The following is a 26,045-nucleotide window of genomic DNA, read 5'->3' on the forward strand; positions in this document are numbered from 1 at the left end:
ATTGCCATACTGACCTGTCCTGGGCCTCCTCCATTACCAGAGTGAGGCCATGCACAAACTGGAGGAACAGCATCTCGTACACACCTTTAAATTACATAGAAAACATAGACGATATGTGCAGGAGGAGGCCATTTGGCCCTTCGAGCCAGCACCACCATTCATTGTGATCATGGCTGATCATCCACAATCAGTAACCTGTGCCTGCCTTCTCACCATATCCCTTGATTCCACTAGCCCCTAGAGCTCTATCTAACTCTCTTTTATATTTACAATTCAATGGCATGAACATTGAGTTCTCCAATTTGAGGTAACTAATCAAAAACAACCCCCTCCCCCTTTTTCTCCCCCCTTTTATTCCCCCTCCCTTCCCTGTGACTAAGCCAGATTCTCACCTATTTCTCTGGTTCACCACCTCCATCCCCTTCCATCTATATGCCTTTCTATGGCTTTATAATTCTACCTTTTCTAACCTCATTTCCCACTTTTGGTCTTTTCTTGCCTGCCCTTTATCCAATCATCTGTCAATCAGCCCCCTCCCACTTGTATCTCCATATCACTTGCCAGGCTTTGTCCTGCCCCGACCTCTCTTCCAACTTTCTCCACCCCCCCCCCCCCACCACCACCCCCCCCTCTCAACCCCACGACAAGGGTCTCAACCCGAAATGTCACCTGTACGTGTTCTCCAGAGATGCTGCCTGGTTTGTTGAGTTACTCCAGCACTTTGTGTCTTTTTCTATAAGCCAGCATCTGTGCTTCCAAGAATCCTGAATGGCGGATGGTACGGATAGTTCTCCTCGTATCCATGACACCAAGATGGGGAATGCTGAGGCAAGGTCATGGTACCTCACTTTGCATCAAGTTTCCCAGACTCCCCACCTTCAATCACCAGGTGTCTCTAACCCTACCAAGGGAAGACTGCTCATTCCAGAATCGCATTGCCTCAAAAGCCAGTGTATCAGCGATGGAAGCTTGGACAAAGTGACCCGCCCTGACTTTCAGATTACACCAAAGCCTTCGCTTGTGAAAAGTCCAAGAAACCTGTTCTATTTCTCTTGTGATGAATATTTGAATGAGAGTGAAACATGGGGTAGTCTAGGAGGCACGAGAGATCACAGATGCTGGAGCCTGGCGCAATAAAAGGAGATTTGTTGGAGGTACTCAGTGGGCCAGGCAGCATCTACGGAGGAAAATGGACAGGTTCTGACCTTCATGTGGGCTGAAAGAATACAAGGGGGATAGCCTCTGCAAAGAGTGCGGGAGGGTTTGGGAAAAGGATCCAGGTTATGGCAGATGAAATGGTTAATTGGCAGATGGAGTGAGGTGGGGAATGGAAGGGTGGAGATAGAGACAGGGACCGGGAGGTGATGTGGAAACAAGAAAAGGCTGCGGATTCTGCAATTTGATAGGAGAGGAAGGTGAAGAGTGGATCAATATGGGAAGAGTAGTGGGGGGTGGGAACAACGGAGGGGCAGGGGGGTCCACTGGGAGGGGTGTGGTGATGGGCAGATGCAGTAGGTGGGGGAAGAGTGAGGGGGGTTGTGAGAAGCAGGAGTAGGCAAGACTCCTTGACATAACACTTCACAATAAGCAGAAAGAATCCAAGTTTGCTGAAGTAGATGTGGAAGTAACAGAGCAGCAGAAAGGCAGTGGCTTTGTCCGTTTAGGCCTGGGCTGAGGAAAGGTACCTTTGCTCAGAGGGTTGTGAGTATTCCTGTTCCTCACTGTGGGGCCACAGTTGTTGAGCTCACACCAGGCTGACATTATGAATGTTGATTTAATCAAGGGATGGTGGAGATGGAGGGACAGGTGGCGATAGGACCAGAAATGATCAGCTGTGGAGTGTGAGGGCTGGCATGTGCAACAGGCCACTCATCCCTTTGTGGTCTTTATTAAAGCATGGATCTTTTGTCTCCTCCTCCATCCAGATGATGATGAATGTGCGGGAGATTCTGGAACAACAATGTGTGACCCCAACACTGATTGTCAAAACACAGAGGGAAGCTACAAATGTACCTGCAAGGCAGGATATTTGAGTAAAGAACTTAAGGTCACAGACAACAGAACCTGCAAAGGTGGGTGGTGACACTCATATTTTGTATTTAATGCTTTACTGTTTTGCCTCACTGGGAAGCTTGTGCTTTGAACTTGGCATGAATGGGTAGAGGCAAGACCATCGCAGCTTGTTTCAGGTACAGAGGGGAGTATTGGAAAATCAAGTCTCCCACCTCTCCTGACAGTGCTGCTGAATAATAGCCTGAATATCAATTCCATTCCCCCACCTTTTACCTACAAGATGATTCCAATTCAAAAACATAGATGACTCGGCTTTTCCTCACATTCTTTCTGATATTTGAGCCGTTTACCAGTGTGAAATTAATAAGCTTCCCTCCGTCCACCTTGTTTGATCGGCATGAACTTTTCTGACATCGTTTATGGCCTGTGAAAGTCTCTCAGGAGAGAAGGAATTGGTGACGTTTCAGGTCGAGACCCTTCTTCAGACTGGTGTCAGGGGGCAGGACAAAGAAAGGATATAGGTGGAGACAGGAAGACAGAGGGAGAACTGGGAAGGAGGAGGGGAAGAGAGGGACAGAGGAACTATCTAAAGTTGGAGAAGTCAATGTTCATACCGCTGGGCTGCAAGCTGCCCAAGTGAAATATGAGGTGCTGCCCCTCCAATTTCCGGTGGGCCTTACTTTGGCACTGGAGGAGGCCCATGACAGAAAGGTGAGACTGGGAGTGGGAGGGGGAGTTGAAGTGCTCAGCCACCGGGAGATCAGGTTGGTTAAGGCGGACTGAGCGATTTAATTCTATGATCTCATTGCACAATACCAAATCCAGAATTGCCTTTTCTGTAGTGGGCTCGACCAGAAGCTGCTGTAAGAAGCCATCTCGCTGGCATACTACAAATTAATTCTCCAGTACCAACCTGATTTTTCCAGTCTACCTGCAAATTGAAATCTCCAATGAACACTATTTAATTATCTTTCTTAATCATTTTCTATTTCCTGATGTAATTTGTGCCCTACATCGTAACTACTATAAGGGTGGCACAGTAGCACAGCGGTAGAGCTGCTGCCTCACGACGCCAGAGACCCGGGTTCGATCCTGACTGAGGGTGCTGTCTGTGTGGAGTTTGTATGTTCTTCCTGTGACCACACAGACTTTCACCAGGTGGTCTGCTTTCCCCCGACATTCCAATGACGTGCAGTTTGTAGGTTAATTGGCTTATGTACATTGTGTGTAGGATGGAATGAGTGTGCAGGTGGTTAATGGTCAGCATGAATCAGTGGGCCAAAGGGCCTGTTTCAATGCTGCATCTCTAAACTGAACCAAACAGAACTGAACTAATAGGAGGCCTGTTTCTAACTCCCATCTGGGTCATTTTACCCCTGCATTTTTTAACTCAATCCACAAGGATTCTACTTCTTCTGATCCTGTGTAATTTCTTTCTAAGGATTGGATTTATTTCCTTATCAACATAACCACCCCACCCCCTCTGCCCACCTGATCCTCTTTCATGCCCATAACGTCGTGCGTGCCAATGCACTGCGCTACCCCATCCACCTTGTTTTGTATACTGCATGTATTTAGATATAACACCTTCAGTACAGTATTTACCGCCCTTCTTCTTAAAATGGTCCCCATGCTGCCCGACGTTACACACTTATCCCTTTTGAAACTTCATCTCCTATTTCCTATTCTGGACTTTGGTAACTTCTCCTGCACCCTCCTTCCCTTTAACTTTATCCATACTTTTCCAATCTGTTGTACCCCACCCTCTTTATTTAGTTCAAAGCCCTATCTATGGTCCCGATTATGTAATTTGCCACAGCCCTCCCGACACAACTGGCCATTATCCAGTGCAATGCCCATCCGGGTGGCTCCTGACACAACTGGCCGTTATCCAGTGCAATGCCCATCTGGGTGGTTCCCGACACAACTGGCCGTTATCCAGTGTAATGCCCATCCGGGTGGTTCCCGACACAACTGGCCGTTATCCAGTGCAATGCCCATCTGGGTGGCTCCCAACACAACTGGCCATTATCCAGTGCAATGCCCATCCGGGTGGCTCCTGACACAACTGGCCGTTATCCAGTGCAATGCCCATCCGGGTGGCTCCTGACACAACTGGCCATTATCCAGTGCAATGCCCATCTGGGTGGCTCCTGACACAACTGGCCGTTATCCAGTGCAATGCCCATCCGGGTGGCCACGACTAAAGTTTCCAGGGAAATGCCCTTTGCTGACATCACTGCCTGCACCATAGCTTGCGAATCCTGCACTATGGTCCCCACAGAACCAAAGACACTAATAGGCAGAACGGCCTTGCCAGATGTGGGTGACGTAGGGTTAATGCAGGGGGATGCCTCTGCTGGGCAGCGCGATCTTGGAAATGAGAGGTTGTGCCATTGACTTCTTGACAGGGCTCTGGCTTACCCCTCTTGGGCAAATTTGTGTACCTGATGCTTTTCTGCCCGTTCCTTTAAACTGTATACACTTCCTTACGCATGCTGGTAAGGAGGGTATGGTCAGGATGGCAAAGGAAACATGGTGGCATCCGAAGATTCGCCAGGAGGCGTTAAAACAAGCCTCAGATTTTGAAATTTGCAGATGAAATAAACCCAGGAAAGACAGTAAAATGTCCAAAGGGAATGACACCCATACTGGACCGACCATCAGTCACTGAAAGGAATCATGCAGGTACAGCAGTATTGGAAAATCAAGTCTCCCACCTCTCCTGACAGTGCTGCTGAATAATAGCCTGTATATCAATTCCATTCCCCCACCTTTTACCTACAAGATGATTCCAATTCAAAAACATAGATGACTCGGCTTTTCCTCACATTCTTTCTGATATTTGAGCCATTTACCAGTGTGAAATTAATAAGTTTCCCTCCGTCCACCTTGTTTGATCGGCATGAACTGTTCTGACATCGTTTATGGCCTGTGAAAGTCTCTCAGGGGAGAAGGAATGGGTGACGTTTCAGGTCGAGACCCTTCTTCAGACTGATGTCAGGGGGCAGGACAAAGAAAGGATATAGGTGGAGACAGGAAGACAGAGGGAGAACCGGGAAGGAGGAGGGGAAGAGAGGGACAGAGGAACTATCTAAAGTTGGAGAAGTCAATGTTCATACCGCTGGGCTGCAAGCTGCCCAAGCGAAATATGAGGTGCTGCTCCTCCAATTTACGGTGGGCACTGGAGGAGGCCCATGACAGAAAGGTCAGACTGGGAGTGGGAGGGGGAGTTGAAGTGCTCAGCCACCGGGAGATCAGTTTGGTTAAGGCAGACTGAGCGAAGGCGTTGAGCGAAACGATCGCCGAGCCTGCGTTTGGTCTCATCGATGTAGGGAAGTTGACATCTAGAGCAGCGGATACAATAGATGAGGTTGGAGGAGGTGCAGGTGAACCTCTGTCTCACCTGGAAAGACTGTTTGGGTCCTTGGATGGAGTTGAGGGGGGAGGTAAAGGGACAGGTGTTGCATCTCCTGCAGTTGCAGGGGAAAGTGCCCGGGGAGGGGGTGGTTTGGGTAGGAAGGGACGAGTAGACCAGGGAGTTACGGAGGGAACGGTCCCTGCGGAACGCAGAAAGAGGAGGAGATGGGAAGATGTGACCAGTAGTGGGGTCCTGTTGGAGGTGAGGGAAATGTTGGAGGATGATTTGTTGGATACGCTGGCTGATGGGGTGGAAGGTGAGGACGAGGGGGATTCTGTCCTTGTTACGAATGGGGAGGGGGAGCAAGAGCGGAGCTGTGGGATATAGAGGAGGCCCTAGTGAGAACCTCATCTATAATGGAAGAGGGGAAGTCACCAAGAGGATTGATGGAGGTAGGGCACTTTGGTAGGTCTGTATGGACTTTGGAAGGGCTTTGACAAGGTCCCACATGGTAGGCTAGTCAGGAATCCAAGGTGAGCTAGCGAATTGGATATTGTGAGACAGATACATGGATAGGACAGGTTTGGAGGTATTTGGATCAAAAGCGGGCAGGTGGGACTAGTGTAGCAGGGACATGTTGGCCGGCATGAGCAAGTTGGGCCAAAAGACATGTTTCCATGTTGTATCACTCTATGACTCCATGACAAAATTGGCTTGGAGGAGGTAGTCAAAGAGTCGTTGTGATGTGTTGATTCATTTGATTGTGGACTGTGACCAGTGGTGTGCCGCAAGGAGGGGTCGGTGATGGATCTGTTGTTGTTCTTTATCTACATTATCAATATGAAGTTAATGTAGTTATTGCAGTTAGTAAATATGCAGGTAACACCGAAACCTGTGGGATGCTGGGCACTGAGGAAATATATAGTAAGTTTACAAAAGGATCTGGGTCAGTTGAGAAGGTGGTCCAAGGAATGTCTGGGACATAAAGATACAGCCATACAAGTCTATGGTGAGACCACACTAGCAGTACTGTGTGCAGTTGTGGTCTGAGCTGCATAGTTTGTATTTTTCATTCCGTTCAGGTTAATTTTTGTTTGTTCTTTGCGTCGAGCAAACATAGAAACATAGAAAATAGGTGCAGGAGGAGGCCATTCGGCCCTTCAAGCCAGCACCGCCATTCATTGTGATCATGGCTGATTGTCCACAATCAATAATCCGTGCCTGCCTTGTCCCCATATCCCTCACAGTGAGTCTCCTCCAGTCGCCTCCTCACTGTGATGGAAGGCCAGAATGTATTTTTCTCTTCCCCTGCCGCCTTCTCCCGCGGTCAGGCTGTTGGAGTTGCCACATCGGGGCGGTCGGGGCTCCCGACATTGAAGCGCCGCGCCGGGCGGTGAAATGTCCACAGGGGGCCAACCCAAGCCCCGCGATTCGGGGCGGGCGAAGACGCTGTCGCTGCGGGAGCTCCCGATGTCGGCCCCCACCCAGGGGCCTGTGGGCTTCCGACATCCAGGCGGCCCACGCTGAAGCCTCCGGAGACGAGTCGCAGCCGCTCCCGCAGCATCCGAAGGCAGCCAGCACCGCAGATGGTAAGTCCGGGCCGCGGGCTCTGCGAACCAGAGCCCAGGTGGTCCCAGCCGGGGGCCGCCAGCTCCGGGTGCATGGCCGATGGTAGACCGCAGCGGGAACGGAGACACCACACAGAAAACAAAGGTCGGGTCTCCGTTCGGGAGAGACACTTTTACAGTTCCCACCCAATCTAGAATCACTTTATTTCCTCCTTCTTCAAAATGCCATTTAAATCCATCATTGCTCTATGTTTATGTCATTGCATAGTGCTACAAACTTCACATCTCACAAGCTGTGTAAAGAAATCCCTTTAAAATTCTTTATTTGGTTTGTTCAGTTAGTTATAAGACTTAGTTATTATGGTTAAGCTATATTTATCCTCACTTAACCCAGACACTCCCGCAAGTGAGGAGAGACATAAAACATCAAAAAATCAGGATAATATGCTAAATAGCTCGCCACTCTTGGAATTTAAATTGTACTCGCTTTTGGGTAAAACATTTGGTTTTGGATAACTTAATTAGACAATACCAGTAGTAAGTTTTTCCTTTAATAGCTATGTTCTGGCAGTACAGAAAAACTGTTGTAAGATCAAGATTGTTTCTAACAGTACTTACAAGTTTCCTAACTTTCCTAATCATTTAAAAATGTCATTATGTTATAATCGTAATTTTATAAGTGGCCAATAAATAGTTGATGTATATGTTTTTTGAAATAGTATGTCAGAAGGAATATATAACAGGACTGTTCATCCTCTAAGCCCAGTAGTGTCTGCTAAGCGTTAGACCAACAATCTCCATCCTCAGATATCAGTGTTGGTCAAAGGTGAAGAGTGGAAGCTGCTATTTTTAGAGGCTTAATATCAACAGCAGCACAATATCTGCACAACTATTTAAGGAGTCCATTGTAGCTTTGAAGAGCAAGAAATCTCCACACCAAATTGGCAGCTAAAACACATCACCAGGGAGCGGTCACTGAAAGAGTAAGGAGTTAAGGAATCTGCCTAACGGTGAGGGGAATTTGGGTTTAGACTACTGCAGATGGAACTCGTTATCAGCTTGCAGACAGTCACAATTTATTGATTGATTTATTGCTACATCACTAGTCAATCATTGCTTGGGAAAAGGAAGTATTTTCTATCTTTAATTTCTGCCTCTTAGATGTTCTAGCTGTGTGCCAAGCTATCCTGGAATTGAGGCCATCATGGTTGCCACAACATCAATTCGCTATCTTTATATGTTTGTCTGCACAATAAACTTCACTAAATCGTTTTAATCCTGACCTCTGCTGATAGCACACTTTCCACTGTGGATCATTGGACAGATATTAGATGCATGACTTCAACTAAACTCAAATTATATTTAATTTCATGTCAGAACAGAAAACACCTGCATGCTGAAAAGCATATGTATTTTCTACCCATAACCAAGTGACATACAATCCATTGCAGACAGATATAGAAATTCCAAAAGATAATCTATTACCCTAGTTGGAAGAAATTACAAAATGCAACAGAAAATGTATCATAAGATGTAAAAATTTGGAATCAAATGAAAGCATTGAAATTCACCCCTTATAAAGCCATGTTATTTGGCAGTCGGAAAGCTTTCGGGTCATCTCATCCAAAGCCTAAATTCAAAGCGCAAATGAGTGTAGTGCATTAAACTCGTTGTGGGCTGTTTTGCAAGTTGGGAAGAATTTTTTTTCTGTATTTATTCCTGAAATTGTTATTACGCTTACCATAAAGACCCAAGCATTTTCCAGAGCGAAAGTAGGTAGATGGAATTGGATCACAATGTCAACTGTGGAGAAACAGAATGGTGGAAGAGGCTTAAAGGTTGATAGGGCTACCTGTGTGTTCTGTGTAGTTATTGACTAATTCTAGTTATCATTGCGAAGACAGTAACAAACATTATTTTTGAACTGCTGCACTCTACTTGGTAAATATTCTCCCTCAATGCTGTTAAGTAGTGGATATCAAAACTTTGACCCTGTAATGATGGAGAAATAGGGAGATATGTCCAAGATGGGAAGGCTTGTCACTTGGAGATGCCAGTTTTCCCATGCACCATGTCCATGGTATTGTGGTGTGTGTGTGTTTGGGTGTTGGTGTGAGAGCAGCTCTTTGCACTGCATCGGCAGTGCAGAGAATTTGCTTTCAATGGAATGAAGATCAGGTGGACTTAATCACGTAACTAAAAAAAGAAAACAAACTAGCATCATATGTCAGTCACAACCACAGGATTGCCTTAAATGTCTAAACCCTAATGAAGTGCTTTCAAAGCGGTTATCATTGTCCTTATCAGCAGTTAATCTGTAAATAGTGAAATTCCACAAACAGCAACAAAATAGTTTGTTTTAGTAATGCTGACTGAGGTGTAAATACTGGCTGGGACATCAAGGGCAGCTCATCTGTTATGTGAGATGGTGCCAAGGGATTTATTTTTACATCCAGCTCTGAGATTAGACAGCACCACTGTTTAGTCTTTATTTTCCCCAAAGATGGTGCCTCTCATGGTTCAGAACTGTCCCACAAGTCGAGCACAGGACTTACATTCTCCCAGATTTGGAAACATACGCACATGTCCTTAATCTTTTCAGGAAAACATGTGCATGTGCATCCACAATTTCAACAGATCATTGGAGCTGAAGCTGCCAGTAAAGCCACCTGGGAAATACCCGATATCTCATTGATGTGCTGAAGTGCTCTATTATTGGTGTTGAACCTACAACCTGGCTTGGAATCAAGATACCAATGCACTCAAATCACAATGCAATTCCAGACTGAGGCAAGTCCTCAACATGGAACCTTACTTGCCAAGGGTGAGCATTGCTGCTTTCTTTGACTTGCAGACGTACAATTGTACAACATCTATTCTTTCTTTTCTCAAAAGAAAGCTCTTACTTTTCACCATTCTCCCATTTCACCACCTAACCTCCAAATTAGGTGGTGAATATACACTATCCATGGGACGATGGGCCCGATGAGCATTAGCAACATTATGACAGCTTGCTGTGCATTGAAGAGCAGATATGATGCAATCCAGCTGTGACTCAGTTGGTAAAGTACAGTGTTGTTCAGAGTCAGAGGTTGTGGGTCCACTCCAGATGTTTTGCGCACAATGTCTAAGGTGACAATGCTGTAATGCTGCCCAGAGGTGCTCCTTTTTAGGAGGGAATGTTAGAACTGAGGCCCACTCTTGCTCCCATGCGAGCATAAAAGATTTAATGGGACTCTGTGAACAAGAGTTTTCCCCCGTCCTAACCAATAGTTATCCAACATCATTAACTAGATTGTACTACTATTTATGGGTCCTTGCTCTGTACAAATTACCTGATGAGTTGTCTGCATTTCATTAATAATTAAAATTCAAAAGTATTTAATTGGCACTGTGAGGCAGTTATATAAACCTAATCTTTCCTTTTCTTCAAGAGTGTCCTACCACAATTACATTAAATGTTATGGAGCCCTTCTGGTAACATGCTAGATAAACGACCCAACAACTGAACACTGAAATGTCCAGTCAATGCTTAACATGCATAGTGTTGTTTCCTTTGATCCGCCTGCATAGCTCTTATGACTTACATTATTCTTCATTTACGAATGCGTGAAGAGATAGTACTAGTTTTTAGTTTTAGAGATACAGCATAGAAACAGGCTCTTCAGCCCCTCCGTCCTCACTAACATTCGATCACCCATTTACAACAGTTCTATGTTATCCCACTTTCGCATCCATTCCCTACACAATGAGGGGTAATTTTACAGAGGCCAATTAACCAGAGCCATAGGTACGATGTTAAGTGGTCATGATTCAGGACAACTAGGCTTCAAGGTAGGGTAATGGATGGCTGGATGGATGTTTAGACTGTTGATAGTTTGAGGCTTGGGTCTTGATCTCTCGAGGGGGCAAGACGTGAAAAGGTTAGGGGGGGTGTGGGTTAGGAGAGACTGGAATGTTTTGGCTGAAAGGGGTGTTGGTGTACATTTGCCCAGAAAAATTAAAATCAAAGAAATTAGTTAAGTAATAACAGTATAACAGTATAACAGAGCTTTATTTGTCGTTCGGTACCAAAGTACCGAACGAAACTACATAGCAGTCATAGAAAAAAAAAAGAACACAAGACACATAACCCCAACACAAACGTCCATCACAGTGACTCGAGACACCCCCTCACTGTGATGGAGGCAACAAAACTTCCCCTCTCTTCCCCCCGCACCCACGGACAGACAGCTCGTCCCCAACCGACCCGCACAGTCCCCGCACCGGGCGCTGAAACGTCTCGCGGCCGAACCGGGCGATGAAAGGCCCGCGACCAAGCCTTGCGCAGCTAACTCCCGCAGCCGAGCCGCACCAGCGGTGAAAAGTCCCGCAGCCGAGCCGCACCGGGCGGTGTTAAGTCCCGCAGCCGAGTTGCACCGGGCGGTGTTAGGCACCGCAGCCGAGCTGCACCGGGCGATGTAAGTCCAGCGGCCAAGCCGCACCGGGATGTAAAGTCCAGCGGCCGAGCCGCACCGGCGGATGTTAGGCCCCGCAGCCGAGCCGCACCCCGCGCCGTGAGGAAGAGAAAAGTTCCCCACACCCACCCACCACACACCACCACCCCTCCCACACATACACAACCAAAAAAATATATATAAAAATCATTCCAACACCGACACTCAACAAAAAAAAGACGGACAGACTGCTAGTCAGCCGCAGTACTGGGGGGCCTAGTAGCACCCCAAGGGCCCAATAAATGTCAATCCTGGAACATGGTCCAGAATCCTCCTTCCTCCTCCTCCCCACCAGTGTTACATGGGGAATGGCCCCATCCAGTGCATCCTTGAAAGTGCATTCCTGAATTTCCAGAGAGGCATGTTTTACTGAGGGGAAAATAAAAGATTTCAAATTCCTTAAATGCTGAAGAACAGTGCTCTTCAGCTGAATTTCTGGATACAACTATCCCCATTTTAGGTAGTCGCCCTTTTCTAGACACAGCTAAATGGCACAGCTAAATCTATCACTCTGACTTCAAAAAATCATTCTGCCTAAAATAGAAACGCATTTCTGTTTCATGATTACTAAATCATCCATCTCAACAGTCTGGTGGTCAACAAAGGCCAGAAACCTAAATGAACCAGCTAAATAAGCACTGTCGCTAAAGACAGGTTAAAGACTGGATCTCCTGTTGTAAGCAGTTCTTCTCCTGACATTCCAGCCCTCCCCACCATCTGGAAGAAGCACATTAGAAATGTGATTAACTCCTACTGAGAAAAATAATGATCTTATGAAAGCAGTCCTTTGCGAACTGCTGCAATTAAAACCAAACCAAATGCCATTCATAAGTTAAACATTTGAAGAATGTTCTGCCTTTTAAAAAAAAAAAGTAGTATGTTGCTATTTATTATATATTGGTCACATATAAATCTGAATTTAATGGAAGAAAATTTAGCCTTGATTTTGATCAATCTACAACAGTCAGAAATAAAATTATCCTTAATTAGTCAATACCTTACAACCCAGAGGCCACTATTAATCAAAACTTGCAGTGCAACCTCACATGCTTTACTGAAAGCCTACAGCTGCTCTCCTTTACTCGGCTCTCTGTGGATTGAAAAAACTTAATTGAGCCTTCAGTTCGCACCATGGGAACTACACTCGTCCCCCTGCAGGACCTATACATCAGGAGGTGCAGATCCAGAGCAAGCAAGATCATGAGGGACCCCTGCCACCCCAGTAACGGACTGTTCCAGATGCTACGATCAGGCAAACGCCTCCGCTGTCACGCTGTGAAAACGGAGAGGATGAGACGGAGCTTCTTCCCACAGGCCATCAGGACTGTCAACTTTTATAACCCCAGACACTAAATTTTTGTCGACACTAATAGTAACTTATTAACTTTATTTATATGCTGTAACTGTAATTCTTTTTGTGCACAACCCGCAGGCATTGCCACTTTCATTTCACTGCACATCGTGTATGTGTATGTGACAAATAAATTTGACTTGACTTGACTTGAACATGTACAACGTATGGAAAAAGTAGCCATCTTCCATTTACACGAGTAGGAGCAGACAGGCAAATACCATAGGGCAACAATACGGCACATCAAAAGTGCTACCTTGCTACCTGATAACACGCTACCACAGATATCATAACAGGGATAAAAACGGGTTTAAAAAAAGAATATTGAAGAAAACTTAGACCCAAATTATATGCTATGAAAACCTCAAAATTATCATCAGTTTTTAAACAATGTTTTTATTTTGAGAGAGGATAAATTAGGCAAAAGCTGTGGTCCCAGGCTGGTGGAAAACTCATCAACATTAACCATCATTTTCTTTTCCACACTCCATCAATGGTTGTTCCTACATTGGAACCATGGAATTCCCACAAGTCATCCATAATATTCCCAGAAGGCATCTGAGGTGACTGCCTTAGAATATAATCAATCAAGTTGCACAGAGTCCAAGTAACCGTTATTAGTGCAATGCATCTCCATTATCTGTCCATGATGTTCTTTCTTTTAAGAAACATAGAAACATAGGAACATATCCTAACAAGTCTCAGGTATGAAAACAGAAATAGGTACAGGACTATTGAGTCTCCAACGCTATTTAATTAAATCACAGTTGATCAACACTTCAACACAATTTGCCTTGTCTTGGGCCACCTGCCCTTATAACTTTATCCATAACTCCTGAGATTGTTGAGTCACATGTTAAGTGGTTTTCTTTTATCATCTTCAGAGTATCTGCTGAGCAGTAACCATGACATCTAAAATGAAGGGTGACTACACACATGCGAGAATATTTGATGTCATCAGCTGATGCCACCATATATGGTATTGGTATTCCAGCATTTTCCAGGGCCCAAATGCTACTCTTCCTATTATAGCGAGGAATCTCAACATTGAACCAGCAGTGACGCCATTTAGATGAGTTCCAGTAGGATGAAAATCCACTTAAAAAAATCTTTATCTGATCTTCACTTGACAAGGCTATCTGTAGCTGGATTTGAATACTTCACTTTCTGCCTCCCATGCACAACTGCCACAACCAACTAAAAGTCCACTTCACGCCAGCATTTTTAGTGCCAGCTCCTGGCATGAAAGGAAACGAAGGCTGTGTGCAATTTGTACATTTCTCTAAGGCCACTTGGATACAATTAGGTGTTAAAGACAAGCTCTGTTACACTGTATTTCTGCAGTATTTCTGCACAGGCAGCATCAACAGGCATACTGAGGACCAATTTTCCCATTTAGTTAGAGATCATGAATCAATCAAACACTGGCTCATGTCCATCACACACACACACACCAGGTTACATTTTACAAAGGCAGCACTTCACCACCTGCAGAGCTCTAACTACTTATGTAAGTGGTTAGAATAACAACAATAATTAGTAAACCGAGAGCAAAAGATGACTTCCAAATGCCCAGTTACACAATTTTGAAGCTCTTGCAGAAACTCCTCATTAAACTAGTACATGCTTGGATCCACAGATGGACTCCTACCCAAACCCAATCTTGAATGGCCATGGAGTACTGGCTCAGGAAGTTATCAATCTACCTTTGAATCTCACTTAATTTCTTTTTGGGGGTTTTGGGGTTGTGTGATTTGAATGCCTATTTAATGCTTTTATTGTTGGACTGTGTTTTGGTGGTTTTTTGGGGTTGGGTAATTTGGGTGCCTGTTTAGTGCTTTTATTGTTGGACTGTGTTTTTGGGGGTTTTTTGGGGGTGTAATTTTGATGCATATTTAATGCTTTTGTTGTTGGACTGTGGGTGATTGAATTAACATTTTGTTCAAGATGGCCGCGCCGTTGTGTTTGGCTGCCTGCCACTGTATGTTTCTTTTTTTTCCTAGTCAGATGTGCAGCACTTTGGTCAACGTGGGTTGTTTTTAAATGTGCTATACAAATAAATTGACTTGACTTGACTAGCCCCTAGAGCTCTATCTAACTCTCTCTTAAACCCATCCAGTGATTTGGCTTCCACTGCCCTCTGTGGCAGAGAATTCCACAAATTCACAACTCTCCGGGTGAAAAAGTTCCTTCTCACCTCAGTTTTAAATGGACAGTTTTAAACATTTTTGGTTATTTACTCAAAATTTCAAACTACTTATCCACCCTTGGTCCCTCAAGCACAACTGGATCACAATAATGTTAACAACTATAACTTGGGGCAGGCTTTGCCTTGATTATTTCCTTGATAAAATCTCGACTTTCTTTCATGTTGGATAAGACTTTCACTTATTTTCCTCTTTCCGGCCATGTTTGGATTTTACTGGCCTTTGACCCAAAAGTCAGTGACCAACCAGAGCATTTGACAAAATAGTATTAGCATCTTAACAATCCTGGACAGACCGTACAACACAGGAACAGACTCTTTGGCCCACAATGTCTCTGCCAACATGATACCAAGATAAACTAATCTCTGCCTGCAAGTGATCCATATCCCTCCATTCACAGCGGATCCATGTGAATCCCTCTGTGTCACTCCTTATATAAAATAAAATTTAAAAAACATGTATACTCAGCCAGGAGTATTCTGGGTCCTGTGTTTAGTGAAATAGTTGATCCCCTTCCAATAACGTGATAAGATGCTTATAATCTTCATGAAACTGTATTGGAAGTGTTATCTGGCTTGTTGGTTTGGTGATCCATCTTTCCAAATATTACCACTGACCTTTTTCTGAACTTGGTTGATCATCCGTAACCAATTAATTAATGTGTGTTGATGTATGATATCATACTTGCTATTTGTTAAAATCATTATCTGTGACTCAATCTACTGTTTCACCTGCAGTTCTTTCCTACACGACTTACTAATCATGCCTTGTACATTGTCATCCAAATCTTTGTTATAAACCACAAACAGCAACAGTCCCAGCAATGATCCCCGGGGCACATCACGTCACAGGCCTCCGCTCAGAAAAACACCCTTCCACCACCAGTTAATCTGCCTTACTGATCAAGCCTCTCCCTTTGAAATAAATGCAATTTGATCCAACAGTGCATCCTCACACTCAGCCGAACTCCTGCCTATTCTATCTGCAGACATGTCTACCCTTGAATTGCTGCTTTGGAACCTTTTTGCTCAGTTCTCCGTGTTCATTCTGTCCCCTTTCCTCCCTATGTCATTTGTCCCAATGTGCAAAATGATTTCCAGCTGCTCCCCCTCCCCCTTGAGAATGTGCTCAGTCACTCTAAGACATCTTGGACTCTGGTACCAGGGAGGCAATACACCATCTTGGATTCTTATCTCTTGTCCATCCCCTTTACTAACAAATCTCCTATCACTATGGATCTGAGTAACTTTACCCTTTGCCACTGAGCCTCAGACCTGAGTGCTGCTGCTGCTCACCACTGACTTGTCACCCCCACCCCCCTCCAATCTGTACCATCTTTATCACCCAATGATCACCCCATGGTCTTATCACCTAATAACTATTCAGTTTAATTGTTCTCCCCTTGTACCCCTCTACTATTTCCAACCCTGCATCATTGATCTTGGGCTGCTGCCAGACAAGTCCGTCACCTAAACACTCACAATGAAACTGGAATTGAGTTCTCAACACCAGCCAGGAAACCAGATCAGACAATGATACATGGGCTTGGTTGACCTCGTCTTTAATGGAGTGTCTGAAAACACACTAGCCCCTGAGTGGAAGAGCCATCCGTAGCTCCTTGGTATGGTTCACTGGAAGCACCAGTGTCTAGCTTGGGACCCTTACTTGCTGTTAGGTGTGGTCATTATTGTAGCGAGCATCACTGGTCGTTACAATAATCGAACAGTTGAAGAGTTTCTGTTGTCTCACAGTTTGCAAATACATAATTATGCCAACAATTTGGCAGTTACATTGGATAGGAAAGGTTTAGATGTGTCAAACACAGGCAGGTGGGACTTGTGTAGATGGGACATGTTTGTTGCTGTGGGCAAGTTGGGTCAAAGACCCTGTTTCCACGCTGTGTGACTCGATGATTCGATGTCCATGTACTGATGTCATGAAACCTCTGAAATGTCACTGTGTAAAAAGACTTGTTGTGCTCCATCCATCCATCCATCCATCCATCCATCCATCCATCCATCCATCCATCCATCCATCCATCCATCCATCCATCCATCCATCCATCCATCCATCCATCCATCCATCCATCCATCCATCCATCCATCCATCCATCCATCCATCCATCCATCCATCCATCCATCCATCCATCCATCCATCCATCCATCCATCCATCCATCCATCCATCCATCCATCCATCCATCCATCCATCCATCCATCCATCCATCCATCCATCCATCCATCCATCCATCCATCCATCCATCCATCCATCCATCCATCCATCCATCCATCCATCCATCCATCCATCCATCCATCCATCCATCCATCCATCCATCCATCCATCCATCCATCCATCCATCCATCCATCCATCCATCCATCCATCCATCCATCCATCCATCCATCCATCCATCCATCCATCCATCCATCCATCCATCCATCCATCCATCCATCCATCCATCCATCCATCCATCCATCCATCCATCCATCCATCCATCCATCCATCCATCCATCCATCCATCCATCCATCCATCCATCCATCCATCCATCCATCCATCCATCCATCCATCCATCCATCCATCCATCCATCCATCCATCCATCCATCCATCCATCCATCCATCCATCCATCCATCCATCCATCCATCCATCCATCCATCCATCCATCCATCCATCCATCCATCCATCCATCCATCCATCTAAAACTCAGATCTTGTGTATATATATATATATATTCCCCCCCCCCACCCACACCAGGGAGAACATCTCCCCGCTATCCCCCCCCCCCCCGGGCATTTAAATGATGCGATCCCCCGCACCCCCCCCCCGGGCCTTTAACTGATGTTAAGATTGTGTCTGGGAGAGTGAAAATGGGGGGGGGGGGGGTCTGAGAATGGGGACTGGGAAGTGGGACAACAGGGGTCGTGCGGAGGGGACTTGGTGGTTGGGGAAAGAGGGGTACTGGGAAAAGGGGAGGTCAATATCCCTCCCCTCTCCCCCATCCCTCCCATCTCCCCTCCCCCCCGGTTTTAAAGCGCTGCCCCCCCCCTTTTCAGGGGGGCGCTGCAGTGCAGATTTAGTCTTCAGCTTGTGACGGCTACATTGTTTCGAAAAGTTTCCCAAAAAGCACTGATTGTTTTAAAGTTGTCTTTTTTGTTATTGCAAGTCACTTGACATACACAGATCAGGAGGGCGGGCCCAATGGGCACACTTGGAGAGTAAGAGTGGGGCTGGGGGGGAGAGAATGGGGGGTGTGGGGACGGGCCCAACGGGCCCGCTTTGCTAGTATATATATATATATATATATATATATATATATATATATATATATCCACTATTTATCTATCAGTGATTTGGCCAAAACGGTAAACCACAGCGCCACAATGTTAGCGCCACCATAATCACCACTGTCCTGGTGACTGTTTATAACAAGTTTTATTTAAATTGGTCGTATATTTTTTCAGTTCGAGACATTTTAAAGTTTAAAACTTTCATTTCTAAACACATTTTTTCAAAGTGCTGTGCGTCTGACATCACCAGAGAGGCACGCACGGCCTCTCCTCACTCGCACAAACAAGATAGATGCCGTTAGCGGAGCCGCCCGCCCGCAATCAGGGGCTCCCCTCTCCCCTCTCCTCTCTCCCCACTCTCCCACACCCGGGGGCACTCTCGAGCAGGAGGGAGATGGTCGGACTGATGATCCTCATCCTTCCCTTCCGTCCCTTCAACCCACGCCACAGCGCCCTCGAGTCCCCCCTCCCGCCCGTGCTCAGCGCCCCGCACAGTTACCGCACACAGGCCGCAGCGCAGCGGGCAGCTTCTTCTCCTTCAGCGGCCGCTTCCACCGATGGCGGCGTCGACGAGGGCTGCTGCCACCGACGGCCCCTTCGCGACATCAGAAAGATGGCGGCCTCCTGACGTTCCGCCATCTTGTGCGCGCCTCCTGCCGCGCCTCTCTCTCTCCTCGCTTCTCTCCCTTTCCCACTCTCCCAGACCCGCCGCCGCCCGCCTCGAGTAGTCCCACCTCTGCTGCCCGACTCGAGTAGTCCGGCGCTCCCTCCTCCCCCCTGCACGCTCGGTAAGTGCCTTTCTCCGCCAACATCTCCCCAGTGGGGAGTGGACGTGGGGGCCAAGTGGGTGGAGGGAAGGAGGGAGGTGAGGGTGGGGGGAGGAGATAGTGGGGGAGGCGGGGGGTGGGGGAGGAGAGAGAGGGGGTGGTGTGGAAAGGGGGGAGGGCACTCCCCCCCCCCGGAGCACTGCCGCCCGTCCCGGCATGCCTCGCGCCTGCCATTCCTCAGGCCGGCCGCGCTGACCGCCGGGAGGTGTAGTCACCTCTCCCGCTCCGAGAGGGGGGGCACCCGCCCGACTGACGGCAGTGCTGAGGGGGGATGGAGTGGGTGAGGGTGAGGGGGGAGGAGGAGGGGGGATGGAGTGGGTGAGGGTGAGGGTGAGGGGGGGAGGAGGAGGGGGGATGGAGTGGGTGAGGGTGAGGGGGGGAGGAGGAGGGATGGAGTGGGTGAGGGTGAGGGGGGGAGGAGGAGGGATGGAGTGGGTGAGGGTGAGGGGGGGAGGAGGAGGGGGGGTGGAGTGGGTGAGGGTGAGGGGGGGGAGGAGGAGGGGGGATGGAGTGGGTGAGGGTGAGGGGGGGAGGAGGAGGGGGGGATGGACTGGGTGAGGGGGGGATAGACTGGGTGAGGGTGAGGGGGGAGGAGGAGGGGGGATGGAGTGGGTGAGGGGGAGGAGGAGGGGGGAGGAGGAGGGGGATGGACTGGGTGAGGGTGAGGAGGAGGGGGGATGGAGTGGGTGAGGGGGGGAGGAGGAGGGGGAGGAGGAGGGGGAGGAGGAGGAGGAGGGGGGATGGAGTGGGTGAGGGTGAGGGGGGGAGGAGGAGGGGGGATGGAGTGGGTGAGGGTGAGGGGGGAGGAGGAGGGGGGATGGAGTGGGTGAGGGTGAGGGGGAGGAGGAAGGGGGATGGAGTGGGTGAGGGTGAGGGGGAGGAGGAGGGGGGGAGGAGGGGGGATGGAGTGGGTGAGGGTGAGGGGGGAGGAGGAGGGGGATGGAGTGGGTGAGGGTGAGGGGGGGAGGAGGAGGGGGATGGAGTGGGTGAGGGTGAGGGTGAGGGGGGCGGGGAGGAGGGGGGATGGAGTGGGTGAGGGTGAGGGGGGGAGGGGGGATGGAGTGGGTGAGGGTGAGGACGAGGGTGAGGGGGGGAGGAAGGGGATAGAGTGGGTGAGGGTGAGGGGGGGAGGAGGAGAGGGGATGGAGTGGGTGAGGGGGATGGAGTGGGTGAGGGTGAGGGTGAGGGTGAGGAGGGGGGAGGAGGGGGGATGGAGTGGGTGAGGGGGATGGAGTGGGTGAGGGGGGGAGGAGGAGGGGGGATGGAGTGGGTGAGGGGGATGGAACAATGGGACCTGCACAATTGGTCCACCTCCCACGTGGGAGGAGCCACTGCCGCCCTTATTTGTTCAACAGGGGCTGTTCCCGCTCAAAGTTCCCGCTGAACTGTCCGGTTGCCGCTCAGATGTCCAGCTTTGCAATATAAGATAAGGTTTATTTCATTTTTCCTCATTTACATTTTATTTACTTTATACTTCGAGGAGGCTTTCTTTAGTTGGGGAGGTTTGCCGTTTTCTGCTCTAAAAAAAGATTTGTCTTTTTAACATTACTTACATTTCATTTCTCCTCATTTCCGATTGTTTTATTTCTATTTCATACTTCAGGGAGGGTGTTTATTAGTGAGGGAAGTTTGCCTTGTTCTGCTCAGCTCCCACTTCACACTCGACGCCCCATTGGTCGGTGTACCACGTGAGGGAGCAAAATAAAACACCGCTTTCATTTACATTCCTTTCATTTTCAAAGAAAAATGCTTCATTTCAAAAAGAATTGATTTCATTTTTGTCAAAAAAGGACGTTTCATAGCATTATTTCACTTTTTTTTTAAAACGATTTAAAGAAAAAACGCTTTGTTTTTTAAACAAAATTAATTTCATTTTTCCTCATTTAGATTTATTTCATTTGAGAACTCCACTCACTCTCTCAATTCCCCTAATCCCCCCCTCCACCACCCCCATTCACCCAATTCATCCCCCCGAACCCCCTTTAAAACTCCCCCAAACCTCTACTGCACTGATCTAACACCCTCCCCTCACTCATCCACTCCATCCCCACTCCCCCCCCCCCCCAAACTCACGCACTCCATTCCCACCTCAACCACGGGTCACTTGGACACAACAATGTAAGACATCTGTAATAGATAGAACCCGATTCAGGAAGAGTCACTGAAGAAGGAAAGACGAAAAGGAAGCTCCAATGAAGTTTCAATGGTCATAAAAACAATAATATAGATATCAAGATTACTTGAAGTTTACACTTGAAATTTCTCAGCAATTTGGATGATAAATCTGCAACTCAAAATAATCAATGCAAAATTCATCAGTCTGAAGAAGGGTCTCGACCCGAAACGTCACCCATTCCTTCTCTCCTGAGATGCTGCCTGACCCGCTGAGTTATTCCAGCATTTTGTGTCTACCTTCAATTTGAACCAGCATCTGCAGTTATTTTCCTACAATGCAAAATCTTTTGTGGAATCAAAACTGTACAACACAGAAACAGGCCCCTTCGACCCATCTTGTGATGCTGTCCATGATAACGATCTACATTCATCTCATTTGCCCACGTTAGACTTTATTCCACAATGTTTTTCCCATCCAAGCACCTGGCCAAAGACTCTTTAAGTACCATAATTGTATCTGCCCCCACCATGTCCTCTAGCATGTGTTCCCAGATATTCACCACCTTTAGAGTTGTGCAGAGAGTAATTATGAGAATGTTACCAGGACTCGAGGGTCTCAGCTAGGGGGGTAGGCTAGGACTTTATTACTTGAAGTGTAAGAAGCTGAGGGGTGATTTTATGGAGGTGTATAAAATGATGAGGGGAATAGATAGGGTGAATGTACAGAGGTTATTAGCAAGGGTAGGGGAATCAAGAACCAGTGGACAAGATAAGAAAGGCACCCTTTTCACTCATATTGTGGCAGATGTAAGGGATGAGCTGACAGAGGCGGCAGTTGAGGCAGATACCTGAATAGCATTTAGAAGACATTTGGTCAGATACATGAATAGGAAGGGTCTAGAGGGATATGGGCCAAACACAGTGAAATAGGACAAACTTAGATGGGCATTTTATTCAGCAAGGGCAAGACAGGCTGAAGGGCCAGTTTTTGTAGTGTATGACTTTATGACTGTTTGAAAAACACAGTTCAGATGCTTTAAATTTCCCCCTCTCACCGTAACCTCTGCCCTCGAGTTCCATACTTCACTGCCTGTGAACAAGATTCTGATCATTTATCCTATCTGTGCCCCTCATAATTTTATACATCTCTAAGGTCACCCCCAAACCTCTGAGTGAGAATAGCCTGAGAATGGAATAGTGAGAGGTTAAAGATGTCAACAATGTTCCTGCCAGCTGGTCTGCACATGTCCTGAGGTAACAGATGGAGTGTCCAGCCTCCGTACATTCTACTATCTATTCACCTCATGATTTTATACACCCCTATAAATTCACCCCTTATTCAGGGGTGCATTCAGTTTATAAGTACAGCCCTCCTTGGACTGGGCTGGATCTCAAACAATGACTAGATGGAGTACAAGAGTACACGGGCAACCTCCCACCATCACCTTCAGCTTCCTTCCATGAAAGAATTCACATTTCCATTTCTACTTCCATTTTTTGGCATAAATATCACCAACCACATTCATGGGATAACCAAGAAAATTTACCAACACCATTACTTCCTCAGAAGACTGCGAAATTTGACATGTCTCCAATGATTCTTACCAATTACTACAGATGTACCATAGAGAGAATTCTAAATATGATCATAGGTTGGTTTGGGATTGCTATGGCCAAGACAGCAAGAAATTGCAGAGTTTTGGAAGCAGCCCAGTCCACGACAGGGAACAATCTCCACTCAACAACATATTTAACGCAGTCATACATTCATACATACAGACACTGCCCCATCAGTCCAACGGTCAACAGATGGGGGAACATGGACTTTGTCTCCACAATGACTGCAGAGGCCACTTCTGCCTTAAGCCCATGGGCACAGATTCAGCAGCCACAATGTGATTGGTGAGGATGAGGTTAAGTAGGTTCATCATTTATCACTCTCCTATGCTCTCGACACATGGACCCACCTGTGTATAACTGTACCACGCCCTCTACACCCAGACCCACCTGTGTATAACTGTACCACACCCTCTACACCCAGACCCACCTGTGTATAACTGTATTACACCCAGACCCACCTGTGTATAACTGTACCACACCCAGACCCACCTGTGTATAACTGTACCACACCCAGACCCACCTGTGTATAACTGTAGCACGCCCTCTACACCCAGACCCACCTGTGTATAACTGTATTACACCCAGACCCACCTGTGTATAACTGTATTACACCCAGACCCACCTATGTATAACTGTATTACACCCCCCACATCCAGACTCACCTCTGTTGCTTTGACTGCTGGAAGTTGTTTGTGTTTTGTGAGCATCACTTCTCCAGGTACTGCATCACGATATGGTGATATATGTCACAGGAATTCATGTCAGGAACAGACTGAAGATGGTGTGAGAGATCATCAGTGCACAAAGTTTCTCAACTATATTTTAAGATTGTGTTTCTACTCCAGATATCAATGAATGTGAGGCTGACTCAAACATCTGTGTTCCAAGTGCAACGTGTGTCAACACTCTGGGAAGTTATCAGTGCACCTGTAAGGATGGATTTGTCACAACCACCGGAGGCATTACGTTCACTGATAAAGCAGTAATTCAGTGTGAAGGTAAAGACTTCTGTGAGAAGGTTGCAAATCCAAAGCATTCACCGCTCTCACGTAGTTTAGTTTAGTTTATTGTGATGTGTCCTGAAGTTCAGTGAAAAGCTTGTGTTGTGTGCAATCCAGTCAGCGGAAAGATGATACATGATTACAATTGAGCCAGTTACAGTGTATGGGCACATGACAAGGGAATAACGTTTAGTGTAAGGTAAAGCCACAGAAAGTCAGAAGGTCACCAAAGAGGTAGATAGTGGTTCACCACTGCTCTCTGGTTGTGGTAGGATGATTCAGTTGCTTGATAAAAGCTGGGAAGAAACTGACCCTGAATCTGGACGTGTGCGTTTTCACACTTCAATACCGTCTGCCGGATGGGGAGAGGGGAGACGAGGGAGTGGCCAGGGTACGACTCATCCTTCATTATGCCAGTTGGTGTCACACTGTTCCTAAATTGCTGTATAATAAAACACATTTCTCCGCTATTGAGGAAAGGTAATGGAGTGGAGTGGGAGTAATTAGATGAAGTAGGATTTATTTGTAATTTACACAACCACCACTTTCAGTGAAATTGAAACAATGAATGGGTGGGGGGGGGGGGGTGGGGGTGGGGGGGGGGGGGTGGGGGGGGGGGTTGGGGGGTGGGGTGTGGGGGGGGGGGTGGGATCTTCCACCTCCAGATAAAAGACGTACCTTTGGAATGAAGATGAGGAGAGATTTCTTTAGCCAGATGGTGGTTAATATGCGGAATTCATTGTAGTGGAGGCCAAGTCATTGGGTATATTTAAACACAAAGGCCTAACCCATTTCCCTCTACAAACACTCTCCTCCATCTAACGGAACATCTTCACCTTCAACAACTTCTCCTTTGACTCCCCTCACTTTCTCCAAAGCAAATGCATAGCAATGGGAACTGGCATGGGCCCAAGCAATGCCTACCTTTCTGTCAGGTACATCGAACAGTCCTTATTCCAGGTCTCCATGCACTGGTCCTATCTCCAACTATGTCAACGACTGCATCGGAGCTACCTCTTGCATCCGTACAGAATTCATGGACTTTATTAACTTCACCACTAACTTTCCCTCCACCCTCAAATACACCTGGACTATTGCGGACACCTCTGACCCTTTCTCGATTTCTCTGTCTCCATCACAGGAGACAGACTACCAATGGACATCTAGTACAAACCTACTGGCTCCCACATCCATATGGACTACACATCTTCCCACCCTGCCTCTTGCAGAGATGTGATTCCCGACTCCCAATACCTCTGTCTCCGCTGTATCTGCTCCCAAGATGAGGTGTTCCATTCTAGAATATCGAAGATGTCCTCGTTCTTCAGGGAACGGGGGTTCCCCCCTTCTGTCATAGATGAGGCCCTCACACGTGTCTTCTCTGTGTCCCAGAGTTCTGTTCTCACTCCCTCCCCTTCAAAACGCAACATGGACAGAGTTCCCCCGGTCCTCTCCTTTAACGCCACTAGTCTCCGCATCCAATACATTATCCTCCAACATTGTCGTCACCTCCTGAGGACTCTCACCACTAATCGCATCTTCCCACCTCCACTAATTTCCACCTTCCGTAGGGACTGCTCCCTCCACAACATCTTGGTTCACTCATTCCTTCCCACTAAAACTACCACCCCCGCAGGTACAGTACTTTCTCCAGCAACCACAGCAAATGCAATACCTGTCCTTATACCTCTTCCCTCAACTCCATCCAGGGACCGCGATCGTCCTTACAGTTTGGACCAAGATTCACATGTACCTCCTCAAACCTCATCCACTGCATCCAGTATTCCATATGTGGACTCGTGTACATCGGCGAGCCCAAGCATAAACTTGGCGAGCGTTTCGCTGAACACTTACGCTCTGTCCACCAATACCTACGAGATCTACCGGATGCTAACTATTTCAACTCCCCGTCCCATTCCCTTGCTGACCTTTCTGACCTGGGCCTCCTCTATTGCTAGAGTGAGGCCACATGCAAGTTACAACACCAATACCTCATATTTTGTTTGGGTAACTTATCAGCTAGCCGTATGAACATAGAATGGTCTAATTTGAAGTGATTTCATCCTACACTCCTCTCCCCTCCCCGCTCTGCCCCTGTCCCCTTCCTCACCCTAGTTCTAGTATGGTGCTGGTGAAATATTCAACATCATTGTCAGGGAATAGTGAGATATCTAAACACTATTGGAGGTTACTACTCTCGATC

General features: G+C 47.1%; 1 long non-coding RNA gene across 1 annotated transcript in view; it reads left to right on the plus strand.

Moving 5' to 3' along the window:
* Positions 1 to 2,010: 2,010 nt before the first annotated feature.
* Positions 2,011 to 26,045, plus strand: part of LOC144610625 (uncharacterized) — a 32,012-nt gene continuing 7,977 nt past the window's right edge. Inside the window, exon 1 of the long non-coding RNA XR_013549441.1 lies at positions 2,011 to 2,072. This is a non-coding gene — a long non-coding RNA (uncharacterized LOC144610625). The remainder of the gene's footprint in view (positions 2,073 to 26,045) is intronic.

Source organism: Rhinoraja longicauda, chromosome 37 (assembly GCF_053455715.1).
Source record: "Rhinoraja longicauda isolate Sanriku21f chromosome 37, sRhiLon1.1, whole genome shotgun sequence".
NCBI lineage: Eukaryota > Metazoa > Chordata > Chondrichthyes > Rajiformes > Arhynchobatidae > Rhinoraja > Rhinoraja longicauda.